Here is a 22583-nt window from a genome sequence, read left to right on the forward strand (position 1 = left end):
AATCAATCACAGATCAATGGCAGTACATTGATACTATTCATGAGCAAATGGAGCTCATAGGCAAAGCACACAGAGAGGTCCAGATAGCAAGGGAATCTCTAGGCAACATGCCTGAGGTAGCCAATAGAATGATTAACGTGCTCAATAACCGTACAGGTCCTTAGCTGGCAGCAATGGGAATTTCCAATAGCACTGAAACCATCTTGCTGATAAAGAGGGTCCTTACATTGAGAAGCCTGGTACAAACACTGGAAAGAAGAAGCCAGGACATGCAAACAGAGGTAAACAAGTTTATGGATAAGTTTGCAGCATTACAAGGCAGAGGTCTTCCTGGCTTACTGAACAGCGCAGGGAGGCTACTTTCACATGAGAACTATGCAAAAAGGGTCAATACATTTGCTACCAATCAGATCACTGTAAGACCAAGCACCTCAGAAGAAACAGGGCCAGCATCTGGGAAAAGTCTCTATGATAGAGTAGAGAACTTATTTTTCATTATGAATGAGATCAAACATTTGTTTGAAGTGCCTCCAAACTTCTACAAATATACAGAGGCAGATGAGACCTTGGATGCAATTTGAGACATCAATTGCCCACACAGGAATGGTGGACCAAAATGATACAGTTGATACTGTAATCAAGAGCCTTTAATCAAGTTTTTTCATCAAAAAACATAAGTCATCATGTTCAGGAAATGTGATACATTCAGTATGACTGGAGAAAAATGGACTGAGCCAACTTAGCAGAAAGATTCGTCCACTAAAGCAGCACTGACAGTTACAGATGACAGGGCCGAGAAAGCTACAGCGTGACAAAGCCATAAAGACACATCATTCAACATTAATACAGAACGCTCAACCGACTCAGTGGACTCCAAAGGTCAAAAAGGCTTCTGACAGAATTAAAGAGCATTCATTTTGTATTTAGAGCAGTAATAACTTCCTTATCTGCTATTCTGTAAAGTTGGTGAACGTATTTATGTCTCAAGTGACTCAGCGGTGCAGATATTTTGTATCACCGATTGTATATATTCCCCCTCGCCGAAGTAGCAGGGGTTGTTGTTGATTTTCTTTTCTAGAGATATTATGCTGTAAATGTTCAGAGCATTAATACAAAGGCTGATGGAATTCCCAAAGTTCTGTGTTGTCTGAGGCGTTGTGTGTGTTTGCTGAATGCTATAGGATTCCTGCGTATTTCATGGCACAATAAGTTTCCTTTAAACTCTTCGTTATGTATTTTAATTATTTCTTCATAATCCACTCATGTTCTATGTTTCACACTTAATGGCAAAGAAAAAGAATAGTCTCAGGACTTATTCACAGAATACCCTGACCTCAATCTATGCTGTTATAAATGTTTTCTTCAGTTATAGTATAAGGTGTAATTCTTAATTGCTGCACTTACAAACTATATCTTTCGCAGTGGTTATTGTTCAGGAATTCGAATCTTCTCCTGTGCAATATATCCCTTTCTTACACCCCAGCTTAGTGGACAATTCTTAACTGCTTTCCACTGGTTAAACATACTTCACCATCACAATTTCAAGTTTGTTTCATGAAATATCTAAATGGCCCTACAGTTTCAACCAATCTCACTTAACATTTTCTAACAACCTGTAACTATAGACTCCATTGCCCAATGGACTAAAAACTGTCTGAAGATTTCCACCTTAGGTACTGAAAGACATCACTTAACCAAAACATTAAACAAAACTGAACTCATAACTAGCCTAAAATCTTCACAAAACAGATATAAATTTTAAAGAGAGAGCCCTCTCTGATTACAGTTTGGCTAGAAACTGTAATCCAAAGATTGGTTAGTGGTTACCCCGGCTGTATTCCCTTGGGAGTCAAAGGGAACAACCTGGGTGTTAACATAATTGGCGACTCCACTGGGGACTGAACATATTTTTCAAATGTTGTCTGTCTTTAGACTGTGGTTCTAAAAACAGCTTGAGCAATCCCTTGAAATAGTTCTAAAAAATATCCTAAAATACCAAAAAGAAGTTCAGAAGCTGGCTCCTAAAAGGAAGACTAGGCACACCAGGTCAAATTCTGACCCAAATCCTCCTCCTGTTTTCGAAAACCCCAATTTGATCCACAAAACTCATAAGAGCCAAAAGGAACTAGAGAAATCTCCTGAATCTAGCCCTGAGGCAGTTCAGCACACCTTTATTCCCACCCCTTCTAAGCCAACTTTTCACCTCCATACAACTCATTCCTCCCCCTCTTCATCATCCACTTCACAAAACATATTGTCAACACCTAACACACAAACTGCTATCATTGTCCCTGTTGTTCCAATTGTCCCACATATCCCACCAAATATGGCTAATCGTTACGCACCCCTCCAGCTGCCAAACAATCCTGGGGCCATGCCTCAGGATTACCAAGGCAAAATCACTTATTTTGATGGAACCAGTACATACACTGCCTTACAGCATACTAAGAAAATGCAAGATTACTTCGAAAACTATGAGATAGATGATGATGATGTGAGAATGAAAATTTTTGTACAAAGTCTGACAAGTGAAGTAAGAACTTGGTTCAGGGCACTGGCTGCAAACTCTATAGCTAATTCGGGTGCTCTTTACCAGTCCTTTCTAAACAGATGGGAAAAGAAAAAAGACCCTCTACATATTTTATCTGAATATGACACCATAAAGAGAGGTCCACAAGAAACTGTCTCGGACTATTGCACTAGATTCAATTCTATCTATAGTGCCATTCCTCAAAACCTTAGGCCTCCACCTGATTTAGCACTAATAAAGTTCCCTGATGGGTTTGATGCTGATATGGCATATCAATTAAGAGAAAGGGCCCCTACAACTTTGGCAGACATGCAAGACATAGCAGTAAGCGTAGAGGCAAATCCGATTGCCAAGAGAAATAGGTCCAGAACTGAAAGAAGAACTACCTTTAAGGAAGAACCTTCAGAATTTGAGCAGAAGTTAGATGCAATCATCAAAGGCATGGATAGACTTGGGGACAAAGTGGAGACCATAGAAAGAAAGGCATCATGGGAAGGGAAAACAAGCAATGTAAGAAACCAAAACTTTAGAAAGAATCAAAATCCCAATGTGGGAAGAACTGATCCTGACCAACATGTCAGACCCCCTTTCCAAGAGAATTATGCTGAGGCTTCCACATCTAGTGAGCCCAATGACGATCCTCACATCAACCTAATGGGTCTGGACAGTGGGAATCAAGTCTTTTTAACACAATAAGATCATAAGGACGATGAGATCGAGCAATTCCAAACCAAATCAGGTGAGTCATTTGATTTCAACAAGGCTATGATACAGCTGTTTTTGAAGTTCATAAGCAATATAAATTGAGAAGTAGAACAATAAATGTGACACAACCTGACAAAACAAAGGAAACCCCACAACCTAAGAAGGCTATCGTCACAGAGCCAATTGACAAAACTGATCCAATTACAAAAGAAGTAATAGTGGAAGAAATAACTGAAGCATCTCCCTCAAATCAACAGCCAGTGGCTACATCATCCTTGCAGCATAATCCCAGCAATATTTCTCAAAAGTTGAGTAAAAAGGACAAACCCCAAGATCAAAATGAGAATCAAGAACAAAGCTCTAAGGAGTCCATTGAAAGGGAAAAGATTATTAACCAGAACACTAAGACCCAATCTGAAAAACCTTTTGATTTGGAAGCTGAAATTGGAAAATTGAAAATAGCCATTCCTCTCTCAGAGTTGGCCAAACATAACATCTATAAACAACAAATCAAGAGATCCCTTCAACTTACTCATAACAAAGATGATGTTAATGTGTTGGATGATACTCCAGAACTACTCTTCGGCCCAGAGGTTGATGGAAAGATAGCAGTTACAGGAATCTTACCTTTTTATGTCAGCCTGCATGTTCATGATAAGATATTACACAATGCAATGTTTGACTCAGGTGCTTCCCACAACCTGATGCCCAAATCAGTCATGGAAAGATTAAATCTAGATATTACAAGACCACATAAGGACCTATTTTCATTTGACTCCAGCCAAGTTAAGTGTTTAGGTCTCATAAAGGATCTATTTGTGTCACTTGTCCAATACCCCAATAAGACAATCCTGATGGATGTTGTAGTTGCTGATATCCCACCTAAGTATGGAATGCTGTTATCAAGATCATGGGGGGCTAAACTTAAAAGTTCTCTTCAATTAGACATGTCCTATGCCACCATATCTGTCTTTGGGCAACCAAAGAGACTATACAGAGAAACACTCATGAAATACATGGTAAGCAGTGAAGAAAAACCTCAAAACTTTCCCATATATGTTGTCCATTCTGACATAGACTCCTATATTCTATTCAATGATAATACAGGTTCTACAAATGATGATAAAACTAAGACACTCAAACAAGATCAGGATATAAATGAACAAACTACTGCTCTAGAAATAATGATCGAGCAATCAATAAACAAAATTGTTCAAGAAGAAAAACCAAGTGTAAGCCAAGATCTCAAGTTGTTGATGCCAAGCCCCATAGTGGTTGACAATTCCTCCCTTGACCAAGAAATCCTATGGTTCCTTGAATTTGATGGGTCAGTCAACAAATTAGGGGCAGGAGCAGGGGTTTGGATACATAACAAACAAAACAGTCATGCAGAAGGTCGAGCCTATAGACTAAATTTCAGATGCACCAACAATATGGCAGAATATGAAGCTCTTTTACTAGGCCTCAAACTGGTAAAATCATTGAAGGCCACAAAACTTTCGATTATGGGAGATTCAGACCTAATCATCCAACAAGTGAAGGGGAATTTTGTCACTAATGACAAAAGACTGAGATCTTATAGGTCTGCTACTGTTGAAATACTAAATTCCTTCACTGAATTTCAAATTACCAAAATTTCTAGAACCCATAATCTCCATGCTCATAGTTTGGCCACATTTGCAAGCACATGTAAACTACCTTTTGAACTCAAGCATTGCTTTACAGCTGAAATTAAACACAGGCCTTCTATCCCAAACAATGTCAAGGACTGGCAAGTGTTTGATGATGATACACAAATAAATAATTTCTTGACTTTGCAGCAAGAGTTTTCAGGACTAAACATTGATGCAGAGGCTGTAAGTGAGTCACAAACAATATGTGAACAGGACCAAACAGCAGTATCACCCAAAACAGCTAACCAAATGCTACATCCAACAATTTTTAACAAAGACAACATACAAGAAATTCAACAAATCAGTTGTGAAGAAGTAGCTAATGCTGAAGCTGAAGTGATACAATTGAAAGACAATTTCCTTCCAACAGGCCTAACTCCATTGGAGGATATTTTTGACTCAAATGATGTCCCTAGAAAACCAAAAATGCAGCCCCTTAATTCTGCCATTGAAGAATGCAACATTGGAACTATTGAAAAACCCAAGATAATAAAATTGTCTGCATCCCTACCTCCTGATCAGAAGCCTAAATACATTGACCTCTTCAAAGAGTTTCAAGATGTCTTTGCATGGAGTTATGAGGATTTAAAATCCTATGACACCTCTGTTATCCAACACACCATCCCTCTCAAGCCTAATCAGAAGCCATTTAAGCAAAAAATGAGAAGGATCAATCCTATGCTTCTCCCTTCAATTGAGAAAGAGGTACAAAAAATGTTTAAAGCTGGTATCATAGCACCTATCAGGTTTTCAGACTGGATTTCAAATTTGGTGCCCACTAGAAAGAAAACTGGTGAGATAAGACTTTGTGTTGATCTAAGGAATTTGAACCAAGTATCCCTCAAGGATAATTATCCCTTACCTAAGATGGATCACATTCTCCAAAGAGTGGTAGGGGCTTCAAGGATTTCATTACTTGATGGATTCTCAGGCTTCAATCAGATCCTAGTCCACCCTGATGATCAGGACAAAACAACATTCACAACCCCATGGGGAACCTTCAAATATGTAAAAATGCCTTTTGGATTGAAAAATTCAGGGGCTACATTTCAAAGAGCAATGGATATTGCTTTTGCCAAAGAGATTCATGACTTCCTTGTTATTTATTTAGATGACCTCACACCTTTCTCAAAATCTGACCAAGAACACCTGAAGCACTTGAGACAGATATTCTTAACATGTAGGTAATACAGAATTTCCTTGAATCCCAAGAAGTCTCTATTTGGTTTGGAAGAAGGTAAGCTGTTAGGTCATATCATTTCAAAGGATGGCATTAGAATTGACCCAGACAGGGTACAAGCTATCTTACAAATGCCCCACCCAAGAAACATCAAAGAATTACAAGCTTTCTTGGGAAAGATTAACTTCTTAAGGAGATTTATCCCAAACTTAGCAGAGTTGATCAGATTACTAAATAACATGCTAAAGAAGGATTCAAAAGTGAAATGGACAGTAGAAGCAAATCAAGCTTTTGAAAGCATAAAATTGGCCCTTACCCAAACACCAGTCCTAACAAATCCTCAATTTGACAGAGAATTTATCATTTTCTCCTTTGCCTCCCAGCATACCATTGCTACTGTCTTATTACAGAAAGATGACCAGGGAAATGAAAAACCCATTGCTTTCTTTAGTAGAGCTCTTAGAGATGCACCCCTAAAATATCAGATCATGGAGAAGCAAGCTTATGCTTTGGTCAAAGCCATTAAAGACTTTAGGATTTACATCCTATACTCCCATGTTATAGCTTATGTGCCAAGTCCCATTGTGAAAGACATACTCACTCAAGAAAACTTAGAGGGCAGAAGAGGCAAATGGATTGCCAACATCTTGGAATTTGATATTGAAATAAAACCTACAAAACTGATAAAAGGGCAAGGTTTGGCCAAACTAATGACAGAAGCAAACTTTCAAGCCTTAGACATTAACCAACTGGACAATGAATCAGAGCTGGCGACTCCAAAGATCAATGTAGCCTTTGAACAATCCTCCTGGTATTCTGATATATGTTATGTATTACAAGACCTGTGTGCTCCCCCAGGATTATCCAGAACTAAATGTAGGTTCCTAAAAATGAAAGCTTCAAGATTTTGTGTCATGGATGGTAATTTGCTTTGGAAAAACCATGAGGGTATATTGTTAAACTGCTTGATTGAGAATGAGACTAACAATGTCATGAAAGAATTTCATGCAGGTGATTGTGGTGGAAACTTGTACTGGAAGTCCACTGTGGATAAGATATTGAGGGCAGGTTATTATTGGCCCACTGTTTTCTCTGATGTCAAAAAATTTACTACTTCATGTCATAAATGCCAAGTGTTTGAGGGAAAGAGAAAGTTACTGTCACTTCCTTTAAGGCCTATTGCAACAGAGAGACCTTTTCAACAATGGGACTTGGATTTCATTGGGGAAATTCACCCCTCATATTCAGGCCAACATAGATGGATTCTAACAGCTACAGACTACTTTACTAAATGATTGAAGCTGCTCCATGTAGACAAGCCAATGATTCCACTATCATTCAGTTCCTTGAGACCAATATTCTTTCTAGGTTTGGTTGTCCTGACAAGATCATAATAGACAATGCTGTTGCTTTCAGATCCAAGAAGATGGTGAATTTTTGTCACAAATTCCACATTACTTTGGGCCATTCTACTGCATACTACCCTCAAGGAAATGGCCTAGCTGAATCATCAAATAAAAGCCTTGTAAACATCATAAAGAAGATGTTGGAAGAAAATAAGAAGAATTGGCATAAGAAGCTTGTCAATGCCTTATGGGCAGACAGACTAACAACCAAGAGATCTATTGGGGTCAGCCCATATGAGTTAGTCTATGGATTAGAAGCCAAATTTCCTTCATCACTGGGGGTTCCGGTTATGAAACTACTTCAAGAAAGTCAAGCTGAGCCCAATGACATACAAAGAAGGATCAATCAAATAATATGCTTGTAGAAAACTAGAGACCAAGTCTATAACAGAGTTCAAGTTTTACAAGAAAAGTTAAAGAAAGCTTTTGACAGAAGGACTAAGGCTGAAGACTTTAACATTGGTGACAAAGTCCTCAAGTGGGATTCAAGAAGGGAAGATAAAGGAAAACATGGAAAATTTGATTCCCTTTGGAGAGGACCATTTGTTATTCAAGCAGTGCAAGGAAACAATACTTACTTTCTTAAAAGTCTTGATGAGACTGATTTGGATGAAGGTCCTGTGAATGGCAGGATGTTGAAGCACTATTTTGACTACTCTCCATGTATATAGCATGGTTGTTCCCCTGTACATAATTTGTTGTATATAATGTTTTCTTTCAGCATGTGAATAGCTCAGTTTGAAAGGTCTTGCAGAATCAGGAAAAGGCTTTAGTTCAGCAAGTTCCACAAATATGACAGATTCCAATTTTGAGATTTCAAGGAAGAAAAACTCCAAGTTTTGGTAAAAGGAAGTCAAAGGGCCAAGGAATTCTGACTTGCTGTTCTTGGTCTTTCAAAAAGAAAAACCATCCCCATGTGGAGCCACTGTTAGGTACCTATACCAATAGGTTTCATATTTCATGATTGGCAAAGAAAGTTCCAAATATGCTCTGCTTTGGTGATGCAAAGATCCCATATTTCCAAGAGAAGACAATGTGTGTACATAGCTTGATGTTGACTCAATTTTGATGGATGGTCCAACAGCCTAATATGGATCATGCCATGTTTCAATTTTCTATTATAGAATAGAGAAAGAAGTCTGTCCAAACTGTTTAATCTTGGCAAACCAATAGTTAGGTAGAGAATAAAGGTTCCCAACTGCTTAATCTGGGGCCTTGGAAGCAATAAGGGTAGTTCTAGATAGAAAATCAAAAGAAAAAGCCAAAGGAAAAGAAAAGGCACATGAGGGTCTGCAAGTCTAAGTGCACCCTCCATGTAGAAACAAAAAATTCTAGGCAAGTAGATGGGTAGGTAGATGTGGTTGCAGAAATGTCATTCCTTTCAATTGAATTTTGCTGGTCTAACATAAAGGAAGCATCAATGGATAGAGAAGCTCCTCTTCTCTATCATTTGCAGCAACACAAAGAAGCATGTCTAACTTCCTAATTTCCCCCCCTTCAGATTCATTGCTAACATCCCATTACCAGCCATGTTCATGAAAGTAACCAAGGTCTTGTGTTGGTTCTTGTTTCTTTAAGAGCCACATTTCTTGTCTGAAATTCTTTTCATTTTGATCTACTTCCTAAACTAGGTTGATTTCATATAAACTTAGTGTTATCCCTTCTCATCCACCTCTTCCACTCATATTAACCCCTAACATCTTACTATTTAACTCCCTATACCCCTTGTTCCCCTTATTACTATGTAAATTATACAAAAAGCCCAAAAAATTACATATCCCCTTCCCCGAGCATTATAGCTCTATGGATGGTTTCCAATGATTTAAGTGCTAAACCATTGAGCGCAACCCACAAAGTGCCAAAAATTAATCCAGGGATTAATCCAAGATCAGCTTGGATTAATAACCTTAATCCGGCTTTGTTAATAAACCTTTGCTTAATTCATTTTGCCCGTAACACAGTTTGAAAACCCATTTTTAAAATGTTTCCACCGGGCGCGTATTTAAGAAAAATAATGTTATTTTATTCCCCGCTCACTGTCATATCACCCTGGCAACTTGATGACCAGTCGACCGTCGGATCTGGGCTTTCCCATCCGACAGCCCACATCCATATCGGGTCAGCCCCGATGACCGTAGGTTACCTTCCGAGAAACTGTCAGAGGGTGACGTCAGGCCTCTGCCACGCATCGCCCCCACATGTTCGCGGGTCGCCCTCTGACAATTCTGCTTCCATATCCAGAGCGGTCCGAGAAAATCCACTTACCGCTTACGGTTTTCTGCTGACCCACGTCACGTCCTCATCACCGCCAGTCATGCCTACGTCATGCCACTCGGCGCCGCATCATCGCCCGGCCCGCCACTGTTCTGACTTGTCCTGCCACCTCACCATCCCCGTGGACCACTCACAGCTTGCCACGTCACCCTTCCGTACCCGACCCCACCTGATGACATCATGTTGACATCATCCAAAAAAAGGGCCAATGACCCAAAAGTCCATATTTTCACCAAAAATTGTGTTTTTATCGATTTTGATAAAATAACCATTGCTCTGCTCCGCATGCATATCACGACCGTTATCCGCCAACCTGCTGAAATCGACACATAAACCGTGGGCGTGTCCAGTCCACCTGCATTCGTAACCATTGCCAGCAATCGAAGAGGTATTTATCGAAATCATTCCCCCACGCCTGGTTTTGTCCATAATTGTCCAAAGATAGCTTAAAAAAAGTGAGAAAACACTGTATTCACCAGTCAGTCCCCGGTGCCAGTGCCTATTTCCAACTGTTGGGTCGGAGTTCCCCTGCAGAACCTGCATTTAGCAAAATTTACCTAAATTTACAGTTAGTTCGCGCATTCGTGAACTTAAGACCCGAGCTGCTCTAATTCACCGTGAAGAGAGTTTTTTCAGGCCTGGCATTTGCTCTATCAGTCCTCTGTGTAGTATTTCAATTGCTGTCACTGCCATTTACCCTCTGTTCCTTTGCAATTCACCTCTCTGTTCCAGAGATACCCCTCTGTGTTGCTCTGTTTAGTAGCACCAGTTCTAGTACAAGTCGTAGTACTACTTAACCATGGAAACACCAGTAGCCCTGAATATTCAACCTCTAAATGCCCCACAAAGGGAGTTAGAATGGAAGGCTCTGGGGGATATGGATTATCAGATGATAGACTTGTTCTTAATAAATTCTAAGTTTAATATTCATATGCTAAATGAATTGAAAGCTCAACACCTCAGTGGAGCTGAAATTTTAGGGATTTGGGACTCCAACTTGCCCATTTATAACCTCCCTCAAGTCAATGTCCTTCCAGACCTGATCCATAGATGTCGTGAGAACTATGATCCCTGTCAAAGAGCTGTCCTCAGTACATCAGGTGCAGTCTTGTTCCATATCACCCCTGAGGCCATAAATCAAATGCTCAACTTTCATTCTGCAAGACCATTGACTCCTCTCTCCATGATGGACTTATTAAAGAAGGGGGGTAGGCTGTCGAGTGCTCAGGTCATCAAGATTAATCAGTTATTTATTCAGCCAAGCTCTGAAGCTCTGAGAACACCTCCTATTGGACATCCATATCTAAATGACTTGGGGAGGATGCTGGTGGATTTGATCAGCTATGTCCTGGGGTACAAGGGAGTTGAGGATGTTGATGACACCATAATGACCATGATGTCCATATTTTCTCCTAGAAAGCCTCCTGTTGTGCACTATGACTATGCTGAGTATATTGCAAACAAGATTCATGACCAACTGATGAATCTAGAGAGGGAAAAGGTGTTCAGATACACCTCATAAATCTACCATTTGTTCCTATTTTATCAACCAGACAGTTTCCCTATTCCTCTCAAGAAACTTGATGCTCAGGGAAATCCAAGGTCTGTAGTATTTTGGACCTCAGTTTTTCACTGCACCTCCCGTTCACCATACACATACTGTGAATTCATAGACCTGTTCATTCATCCAGCTATGACTTTGCTATTTGGTGTCCCTCCTCCAAGATTGACTGATGAGATGCAAAGAATACTCCATCTCTCAAAAGCCTACAGCATTGGTGATTGGTACTTTTACCAACACCATACAGTAATCAGAATATATGGCTGTGAGTTGGATCCTTATAGGCTGCCAAGATATGTCCCGATGAGACTATTTGCCTTGGAGTATTTCAGACAGTTTGGAAATGCAGACCAGGTCCATTTCCACAGCAAAAACAAGAAGGTGCAACTAAAGGTCAGGAACCAGCTAGGCCCATTTCTTTACAACCAAAGGGAGGAGGGATGGAAGGAAGCAGATAGGATCCTAGAGGGCCTCAAATTAGAAACTAGTTTCCGCTGGATACCTTATGACCCTAATCATTTCATTTCTCTAAGGAGGGTAAAATATAAATTGGGTGGCTATGCTCACATCAGATTGCCTCACATTGAGAAATATGCAAATTTATTAAGTTGGGAAGAGGGCACTCTAGAAGAGCCAATGACTAGAGAGCAAATGCTACAAAGAGAAGCAAAAAATATTGAGAAAGAAGCTGACTTGGAAACTTGTGGGCAGGTTTCCTCTTCATACCAAAGGAAGCTTGGAGCAGCTGCATCATCATCGACAGCACATCAGCAAGCAGCCAAGGCTACTTATCAGGCTCCCAGCAAAGGCAAAGAGAAGCAGATGGAGCAGGAACAGCCACCTCCTATGGCAGAAAAGCAAGCAGAAAAGTAGGTAGAACAACAAAAAGAAGGGCAGCCAATACAACAGCAAGAACAAACAGTTGAAGCCCCAATATCCACTGAGCAACAGGCTCAAGACAATGTGCCCCCTAGGCAAGAAAAGACAGTGGAGGCCTCAGTGCTACAAACTCCACAAAAAGAAGAAAAGGGAAAGAAGAGGGATAGAGAGCTGGAGACTCCCCTCACCACATCCACAAATCAAGGGGAGAAAAGGCACAGAATGAATCCCCTCTCCGAGGAGGAAATTCCTATTGGACAATCATTGGGCATGGGCCCACCAAGTATGGAGGCATCTGCAAGTTCCTTTCAGCAGGAACAAGAAAAAACAGTTGGAGGAGAAGTCAGCTCCTCAAGCCAGCAACGGAGAGCTGAAACAGGCATCAAACAACAATTTATTGAGATAAAAAAGAAGAATGAGCCACTTAGAATACAGCTGTACAATCACTTATTGAAAATGGCTCCTACAAACCAGCAGAGGTTGATGTCTGCATATGATGTAGAAGAGGGGAAAATGATAATGAGTCATTTCATGCCAACCATGCTGCAGCCACAGTCAGCTGCAGACTATATAAGGACCAACCTTGAGGTCCTTGTAAAAGACATCCACCCTATGGATCAGATTGAATTGCACAAGCAAACGGGTGAGATGGTATATGCCACTCTTGCAGACAAAACTTTGGTTAATTATAGGTTGGAAAATAGCCTAAATAATATAGCTGCCCAACTTGAGTTGGAGAAAGCATCCTCACAGGCAAAGGACAACCAAATCAAAGCATTGGAGGATATCATCATAGAACTTGGGCATGATCCCAAGGACACCAAAGCTATACAAGCACTGTTGAAACTAAGAGATGTAAATATGGCAGCGCTAAGAAAAATGGTTAAGATCCCATCAACTCTTCACCCACAGACAGAAGAGGTTGCCCAGCTGAGGCATGACCAAGATGCAGCAAGCATGTTGATATCATTATACAAACAACTGATCCAGACAGAAGAAAAATTGGGAGAATCAAAGGCTGCACTGCAGGCAGCCCTACAACAAAAGGAGGTAGGCCAAACATCTAAACCTCCTCCACAAATAATCAAACTTGAGGAACCCCCTCAACTAGTGCTCCTCCTACAGAACAGACAGCTCAGATAGCGCCATCTACATCAGCACCAGCACCAACAACAGAGCAGGCTCCAAGCCTTGACATGCAGAAGCTGAAGAATGAAATCCAGGCCTTAGAAGCCCAAATGGCAGAGCTAAATGAAGCCAGAGAAAATTTAGCTAAGCTGAATGAAAATTATGACAAATCCAAGCAAAATGTAGCAGAAAAAGGAAGGGAAATAAAGGCCCTTAAGGAGAAGATAAAGGAGCTGGAGAAGGAGCTCACCCTTGACAAAGTGGTGGCTGAGCTCAAGATAGTTTTATGGGCCAACATTGGCCAATCAATCACAGATCAATGGATATACATTGAGACTATTCGTGAGCAAATGGAGCTCATAGGCAAAGCACACAGAGAGGTCCAAAGAGCAAGGGCATCTCTAGGCAACATGCCTGAGGGAGCCAATAGAATGATTAACGTGGTCAATAACCGTATAGGTCCTCAGCTGGCAGCAATGGGAATTCCCAACAAGACTGAAACCATCTTGCTGATAAAGAGGGTCCTTACATTGAGAAGCCTGGTACAAACACTGGAAAGAAGAAGCCAGGACATGCAAACAGAGGTAAACAAGTTTATGGATAAGTTTGCAGCATTACAAGGCAGAGGTCTTCCTGGCTTACTGAACAGCGCAGGGAGGCTACTTTCACATGAGAACTATGCAAAAAGGGTCAATACATTTGCTACCAATCAGATCACTATAAGACCAAGCATCTCAGAAGAAACAGGGCCAGCATCTGGGCAAAGTCTCTATGACAGAGTAGAGAACTTATTTTTCATTATGAATGAGATCAAACATTTGTTTGAAGTGCCTCCAAACTTCTACAAATATACAGAGGCAGATGAGACCTTGGATGCAATTTTGAGACATCAATTGCCCACACAGGAATGGTGGACCAAAATGATACAGTTGATACTGTAATCAAGAGCCTTTCATCAAGTTTTTTCATCAAAAAACATAAGTCATCATGTTCAGGAAATGTGATACATTCAGTATGACTGGAGAAAAATGGACTGAGCCAAATCAGCAGAAAGATTCGGCCACTAAAGCAGCATTGACAGTTACAGATGACAGGGCCGAGAAAGCTACAACATGACAAAGCCATAAAGACACATCATTCAGCATTAATACAGAACGCTCAACCGACTCAGTGGACTCCAAAGGTCAAAAAGGCTTCTGACAGAATTAAAGAGCATTCATTTTGTATTTAGAGCAGTAATAACTTCCTTATCTGCTATTCTGTAAAGTTGGTGAACGTATTTATGTCTCAAGTGACTCAGCGGTGCAGATATTTTGTATCACCGATTGTATATATTCCCCCTCGCCGAAGTAGCAGGGGTTGTTGTTGATTTTCTTTTCTAGAGATATTATGCTGTAAATGTTCAGAGCATTAATACAAAGGCTGATGGAATTCCCAAAGTTCTGTGTTGTCTGAGGCGTTGTGTGTGTTTGCTGAATGCTATAGGATTCCTGCGTATTTCATGGCACAATAAGTTTCCTTTAAACTCTTCGTTATGTATTTTAATTATTTATTCATAATCCACTCATGTTCTATGTTTCACAGTTAATGGCAAAGAAAAAGAATAGTTTCAGGACTTATTCAAAGAATACCCTAACCTCAATCTATTCTGTTATAAATGTTTTCTTCAGTTATAGTATAAGGTGTAATTCTTAATTGCTGCACTTACAAACTATATCTTTCACAGTGGTTATTGTTCAGGAATTCGAATCTTCTCCTGTGCAATATATCTCTTTCTTACACCCCAGCTTAGTGGACAATTCTTAACTGCTTTCCACTGGTTAAACATACTTCACCATCACAATTTCAAGTTTGTTTCATGAAATATCTAAATGGCCCTGCAGTTTCAACCAATCTCACTTAACATTTTCTAACAACCTGTAACTATAGACTCCATTGCCCAATGGACTAAAAACTGTCTGAAGATTTCCACCTTAGGTACTGAAAGACATCACTCAACCAAAACATTAAACAAAACTGAACTCATAACTAGCCTAAAATCTTCACAAAACAGAGATAAATTTTAAAGAGAGAGCCCTCTCTGATTGCAGTTTGGCTAGAAACTGTAATCCAAAGATTGGTTAGTGGTTACCCCGGCTGTATTCCCTTGGGAGTCAAAGGGAACAACCTGGGTGTTAACATGGCCTACATTTTGACATCACACAACATTTCCTAAGCATACACAAAGGATCATGGTTCCATGGGTGAAATAAACAACTCTGCCAAGGTTATGGACACCTGTCAGCAGCAGAGCACTGTTAATGGTATTGAAGTCACATTATTTACACCAATAGGTAAGTTATTAGCACCCTTATATTTCTTATACCTTAGTAATTAATCATATATTATTTCCTGAATCATATAACGCATGTAAATATATTATCACCAATCATGGCAGAGCAGTTGACAATGACCACATGAGACTTAGAATGAACGGCAGATGTCCTATCCTCCCAGCCTCACATCATATCACAATAGCTTCTTACGTATTAAGCGATCCAACTCTACACCTCGATTTCGGTAATTTGTTGCTTTTGTAAACATGGCATATTGCTATACGATGTTCCTTTATGACTCTTCTTCAAAGCAGGTGCTCCTCCTTTATTTGACGGCTGGGTCAGCCTATCACATTGCGGGGGGGAGGTTAACCTCATCATTCCCTGGGTTACGTGTCAGCCCACTATTTGGGAAGTTGTGTACTAGGGTATGGCACGGCTCAACGGCATACTATTTTTATTTTTTCTGCATGACTTGCTATTCATAAGCCATTTCTATTGTATACTCTGCAGCATTAGATTTTGAACAAGTCTTGCGTCTGTCAGCCTCTCTGTGTTTCAACAGCACGAACAACTACCGTTCCATTAAGAGTTTACAGCGAAACCATGGGAGGAAGATCGATTCGGAGAGAACCGCAGGTGTTAACAGTCTCTGCTGCTACCCAAGAAATCCTGGCAAGAGCAGGGTGGTTGACTTATCTCAACCGCTTGCAGGAGTCTAACGAGACTGTGGCAATTGAATTCTTGCAGAATTTGCAAGAGGATTACACATAGCAGTCACTGATGACATAATTGTAGAATTCTCGAGACTACTAGCCACTAGACCTGTATGGATGTTAAAAAAGGAAAGATTGCAAAAGGTTATAGAAATCTTCCAGGACGAAGGCCCGAGCCTAGCAATTAGAGGAAAGGGAGTTCTGCCAGCAGCACTAGGAGAGCCGTGGGCAGAATTGGCAAAGACCATTCAAAGCTACATCACCTGTGAAGGCAGAAAAGACGTGGTAAGACCAACAACATCTTAAACTCTTAGCTGTACTAAAGCAAAAATGCTCTATAAATTTACTTGCATTTTTGAATTTGTTACTTCATAACGTTGCACGGAGCATAAAATAGGCATAGCATGTAGAGTTAGTTGTTAGTCATCATGGGTTGATTCGGTTAATTGTCATCCATGGCCTCACCTAGCAGCAAAGCAGCTGGGAAGAGCTAATTGCCATGATAAATGGGGGATTGAAAGCACCATCCCCAAAACGTAAACATGCCACCAGTACACCAAAGCGTCCAGAAAAATGTAGGGAATTGGAAATGCGTAAACATGCCACCGGTACACCCGAGCGTCCCAAAAAATGTAGGGAATTGGCAAAGCGTAAACATGCCACCGGTACACCCAAACAGCCAGAAAAACGCAAGAAATCGGTCCGGCTAGCACGACTATGAGGGAGGCTGGAGAAGCCCCAAGAAAACACCAGCTAACCGGTAGAAATTGAAGATGAGAAACCCTCATGGCCTGAAGGGGAGGACGATGAAAAATGAGTGCAAGAAGAAAAAGAAGAAGAGGCTGAGCAATCTGAAGAAGAAGAAGAAAACGACGAAGAAGCTGAACAATCTAAAGAAGAAGGAGAAAAAGAAACTGAAACCGAAAAAGATAAAGAAAAAGAAGCCGAGCAATCCAAGCAGGAGGAGGAAATGGAACAACAGGAAGGTATCCCATTGCAGGACCCAGTGGGAGAAGATGAATTGGTCAAAGTTTTGGCCAATATGGGCGAATATGGCCAACCTTCCAGTCCATCAGACCTCCATGCTGAAAAGAAACCCCAGGAAGAAAATGCACCTGAAGAATTACATGCAAAGGAGGCAGAAAAAGAAAATCTTCCTGTTCATGATGAAAAGATGACAGGAGATGCTGAATAGGAACAATCCGTTCCTAACCAGAAGACACCAGAAGAAATTCTGGAGGAAACAGGGGTAGAAAGAGAAGTCGCCCAAGAAATGAAAGAACCAGCTAGGGTTCTTGCCCCAGAACAGTCAGAGCAGAAAAATGAAGAAACACCCCAGAGGGAAAATCCAGGAATTAGTCACAGTCCAGGCTGCATTGAACAGCCTGCTGTTCCTTCTAAGGAAATTTTGGAAATTAAAGAATTGCGAAAGGAACATCAGAGATTATTGAATATAATAGTCCAGCTCCACCAACAGATTAGGATTCTAAAAGAAAGGCAAAGGGTAAAAAGGACTTCGGGAAGGATAAATGTGATCACTCCAGCAAAACCCCTCAAGAAAAAGGGGCGGAGGACCAGAACCTGTCCTGCTATTCAAAACCCTGTCGAAAACCAGGCTGTTGTTCCAAATGATGCTGAGAAACAGACTGTTGTTCCAATAGAAAAGGAATAGCAATGGACTGATATCCACGTTAAGATAGAAATGGATGAGATGATGACCCGTGATAAGGAAATTCAGAGGAGGCACCACTTTCGAGAGTGATAAGGGTTATGAACTCAAAGCAACGCAATAGGAAAGTTCAGGTAAAACTCCTGGCCTCCACTGTCGCATGGAGAAGAGATCTAAAAACAGTAACCCTACAAAAGGGTTTGAAGCAAGCTCAGCAAGAAGTAGAAAAGTTTAGGGAGAAAAGGGTCCCTCGCAAAAAGTATGAAGAGCTACAGCAGCAGCTTAGGAACGTCAATCTATCCGAAAGCCAGGCCTTTGAAGGGTGGCAAAGGGAACAAGAGAAAGTTGCAAAGGTAACTAGTAGGTTAGATATAGTTATCAAGCAGATGGATACCTTGTGTTCTTTATACAATGTCGTCTTAGCATGTAGAGCCCCTACCAAGAATTATTCCTTGAACGGTATTTGCAATTAAAAATAAAGGCTGTTAAAGTAGGTGCTCCCATACAAATTAACACTGTCAATGATTTTATAGACTGCTATAAGCACTACGGGGTAAAAGTCTAGAGACTATTGTGTGAGTTCTATTTACATAACCTTGTTTTAGACTAGAAGACCGAGCTGAACCCTGGCCATTTTCTTGGGGATATCCAATTGCAGGCGTTCATTTCATTTGGGGTTAATCAAATTAAATGGCTTGCCTATAATACTTTCCAAAGGCAAGAAAACAGATTAGATTTGTGGGTAAGGGCTGAGCCTAAGGACCCAGTACAGTTGTGCAGAGCAGATAGAAATCTCATGAAGACTCTAGGTGTAATTGAAGAATTAGGACCCATGCATGAGGCACTCATTCAACAGGGATTAGAATACTTTTTCTCTATCAAAGACGTTGCCATTGATGCAGCTAAATTTTGGTATCAAATCTCTAATCCGAATATCCAACTTAGGGAACCGTTTAAGTATGAGAATTTTAAATTAGCTGCCAACTGCTTGGGCCTCTATGGTGAAATCATTTTGAGGGCAGGGCCATCCTGGTTACGATATAGGTTCCGGAGTCCAATTATTTGGCACCCTGCACCCGGATACCAAGCCCTATATGAGATGCCTGAGGGTCAGACAGCCCATTTCTTTTACTACCTAGTTATTCATCATGGCTGTAGGCCTCCACATGAGATTCCATCTCCAGCCTATTCTCTCACTGCCTTACATGTCAACTACAATGTTTTCATGAGGGCATGCAACAGGGTAAGCAGGGGGGTGTGTGGAGTACTAAAGAAGGTATGTTTTTGATGATTATTTCGGTATCTTTTCATTGAAACTTACAAACCTTTTGCATCATGAACTAGGAAAATGATAAAGAATTATAATATACCATGTGAAATTAATATGTAAGATGAAAATGCTGACAATTGTCATTTCCTTATGCAGGAAGGAGGAAAAACAAGAAGTTGCTGCTCCAAAGGAAAGGACAAGGATGGGTTAACCCGCTGTCCCTTTGACGGGAGACTGAATGCAAACAAGGCAAAGAAAATCAAAGAGAATTAGTTCGGGAAAGGAGGTGGAGATATCAGCTCGGTGCAGGAGAGAAAAGAAATGATTGGGGACTAACGGTTTGGCGAATCCCTCAGGATCCTTGATCCTGAGGGATCATTGTTTTATCTATTTTTGCACTTAGATATCTCAGTCGTCACACTTATAAAAGGCGCAGCACTATTAGCTTGGGAGAGAGTTAGAGACAGTTATGATTTTATGTAATTTCTTTTAAAGATCAAAACTTTGATCATCGAGTCTCATTTAGAACTGGTTTATTGTAATTCTATTATGTGCATTAATACAAACTTGGTTACTATTTCATCTCTGAGTCTGGAATAACTTCAAGTGGTGTACCCCTAGAGGCTAAGGGCTTAGCCCTAGAGGACACTTGCTCCTATATTATTACGTTTGATTTATGCGTGGTTTGCTTATCGACGTCATTTGGTAATCTGGTGTGTTTTATAAGTTTACATCACATGCTCTGTTACGTTTAATTCATTAAGGCTTCTACAGACAGAACGATTGTATTGACACTACATCATATTGCTGTTCTTTTAGGAGTTGATATAATACTGGTAGTGTTTACAGAATATTGTTACTGTTCCATTACAGAGCCTTTGTGTTGTACACTTGTTCATTAATGTTACGGAATTCATTTTGGAAGTTATGTTCTTTGCGACTGTTGGATTTATGAACAACGCTGTTCTATTTTGAATTGCAGTCATATTCTTTCTATCTGAGATCGATACTTGGATCAGATTACTATTTAAGTGTGCTATGTGTGTATATGGATTTCAAGCACTGTTCCATAATTTATCAGTAATCAGTGTTGTTCCATTGGTGTGTGTTATTTAATCCACCCTTAAGAGTGAAAGATTGTCATGTGATTCCTGTAGATTATGATTAATGCATTGGATCTGATACACTAAGGTTGTTACTGCTTGTGAGACTTAGTTGGTGTTCTATTTCTTCGCTGTTGTTCCATTTCGGATTTATTGTTCCATTTTAGATTTTCTGTTCGATTTATTAATTGTTGTTCCATTTCTTATTTGTCGTTTCATTTATTGGTGTTGGTGTGAAAGAACGATCTTAAGCTGTAGTGAGCATTGGCACCTACTGTCTGGCTCCCAGATCCACGATCTGTTCTCTGATTTCCTTTTCCATCAGTTTCCAAAGGGATGGGTTATTGCTACCGAACCCTAGACTGATAAGTTGCTTAGTATTTTGAATGTGTGATTTAATATTTTGAAGTGGTTAAGTTGTAGACAATCATCCATTTACTCTTGTATTTCTGAACATTGTACTACTAGCATTACTATGACAAATGATAGCCTCAGACTAAGACACTCTTTGAAATAAAAAAACGTTCCCGGATTGACATATTAATGTGAGGTAATTAGAGGTGAAAGAGACCCTTTTTATAGCTCTACACCAGCCACTTTCCAAAGAGCAATAATGAGTATATTTTCTAAACTGGATCATGATGCAGTAAAAATATACATGGATGATTTTACTCCTTATGGTTCTGACTTTCAGGAAGCTTTATCTAACCTAGGAAAAGTTCTAGATAAGTGTATTGAGATGAACCTGTCCCTCAGTCTGGAAAAATGTGAATTTTTGATGACTGAATGGACCGTGCTAGGTCATGCAATATCTCAACAAGGACTGCAGGTGGACCCCAACAAAATTACCATCATCCAAAGGGTCCCACCTCCTCAAAAGGTGAGATATGTCAGAAGCTTCCTAGGCTTAGCTGGATATTACAGGAGATTCATTGAAGACTTCAGCAAGTTAGCCTCTCCTTTGTTTGGCCTCCTCGACAAAGATGTTGAGTTCATATGGTTTGAAAACTGTCAAGAAGCCCTAGATACCTCGAAGAGCAAGCTAGTGACTGCGACAATTCTTAGAGGCCCAAACTAGGCCCTACCCTTTCACATTCACACATATGCCTCAAACAAAGCAATAGGAGCAGCCTTCAGACAAATTGATGAAAAGTTACCTTATGCCATATACTCTATAAGAAAAAACTTATCAATGGTAGAGTTAAATTATACAGTGACCGAGAAGGAACTCCTAGCCGTCGTGCATTCCTTAAACAAATTTAGACATTATATCACAGGCTATCAAACCTTTGTGCAAACTAATCATGCTGCAATTAGATATTTAATGAACAAACCAGATGTAAATTCTCAGATTATTAGATGGTTGATTTTACTACAGTAATTTGATCTAACCATTATTGGTAAGCCTGGTAAAGAGAATGTTGTTGCTAAATTTTTGTCTAAAGTAAATTTGCCTATAGGTGAAGAAGGAATGGTGGATGACCAAATGCCAGATGAACACCTATTTGCTATATCAATACTCTCTCCATGGTTTGCTGATATAGCAAACTACTTAGTTTCAGCACAGTTCCCACCACACCTATCCTCAAAAGAGAAGAACAAAATAGTAAGGAAAAGTGCCCCTTTCACCTGGATTGAAGGTAATCTCTTCAAAATTGGCCCAGATCAGATCTTGAAAAGATGTGTAAGGGAGGAGGAAGTCTTTGACATCCTCTTGACCTATCATGAAGGGCCTTATGGAGGTCATTTTGCAGTAAAAAGAACTGCCTTCACGATATATCAGCGGGCTACTACTGGCCCACTCTTCATGAGGATGTGAGGAGAAACACGAGCCAGTGTGATTAGTGTCAGAGGATGGGGAAACCCACTCCAAAGGATGAAATTCCCATGCAACCTCAAGTGACCTTTGAGCCATTTAAGAAGTGGGGCATGGACTTTGTGGGGCCTATCAACCCCCCTTCAAAGCAAAAGTAGTACATCATTGTTTGCAGCGACTACATGACAAAGTGGGTGGAGACAAAAGCAATCAAAGCAGCGACAGAGGAAAAAGTAGCTGATTTTTTGAGGGAAAACATATTCTACAAGTTTGGGTATCCGAGAGAGTTAGTCACAGACCAAGGCAGTGAGTTCACTTCCAACCTGATTGAAGACCTTCTCACACATCATAAGATCAA

This window comes from Pinus tabuliformis, chromosome 4_2 (genome assembly GCF_031772625.1).
Source record: "Pinus tabuliformis cultivar Carrire ecotype Pingquan chromosome 4_2, CPIR1, whole genome shotgun sequence".
In the NCBI taxonomy this organism is placed as follows: Eukaryota; Viridiplantae; Streptophyta; class Pinopsida; order Pinales; family Pinaceae; genus Pinus; species Pinus tabuliformis.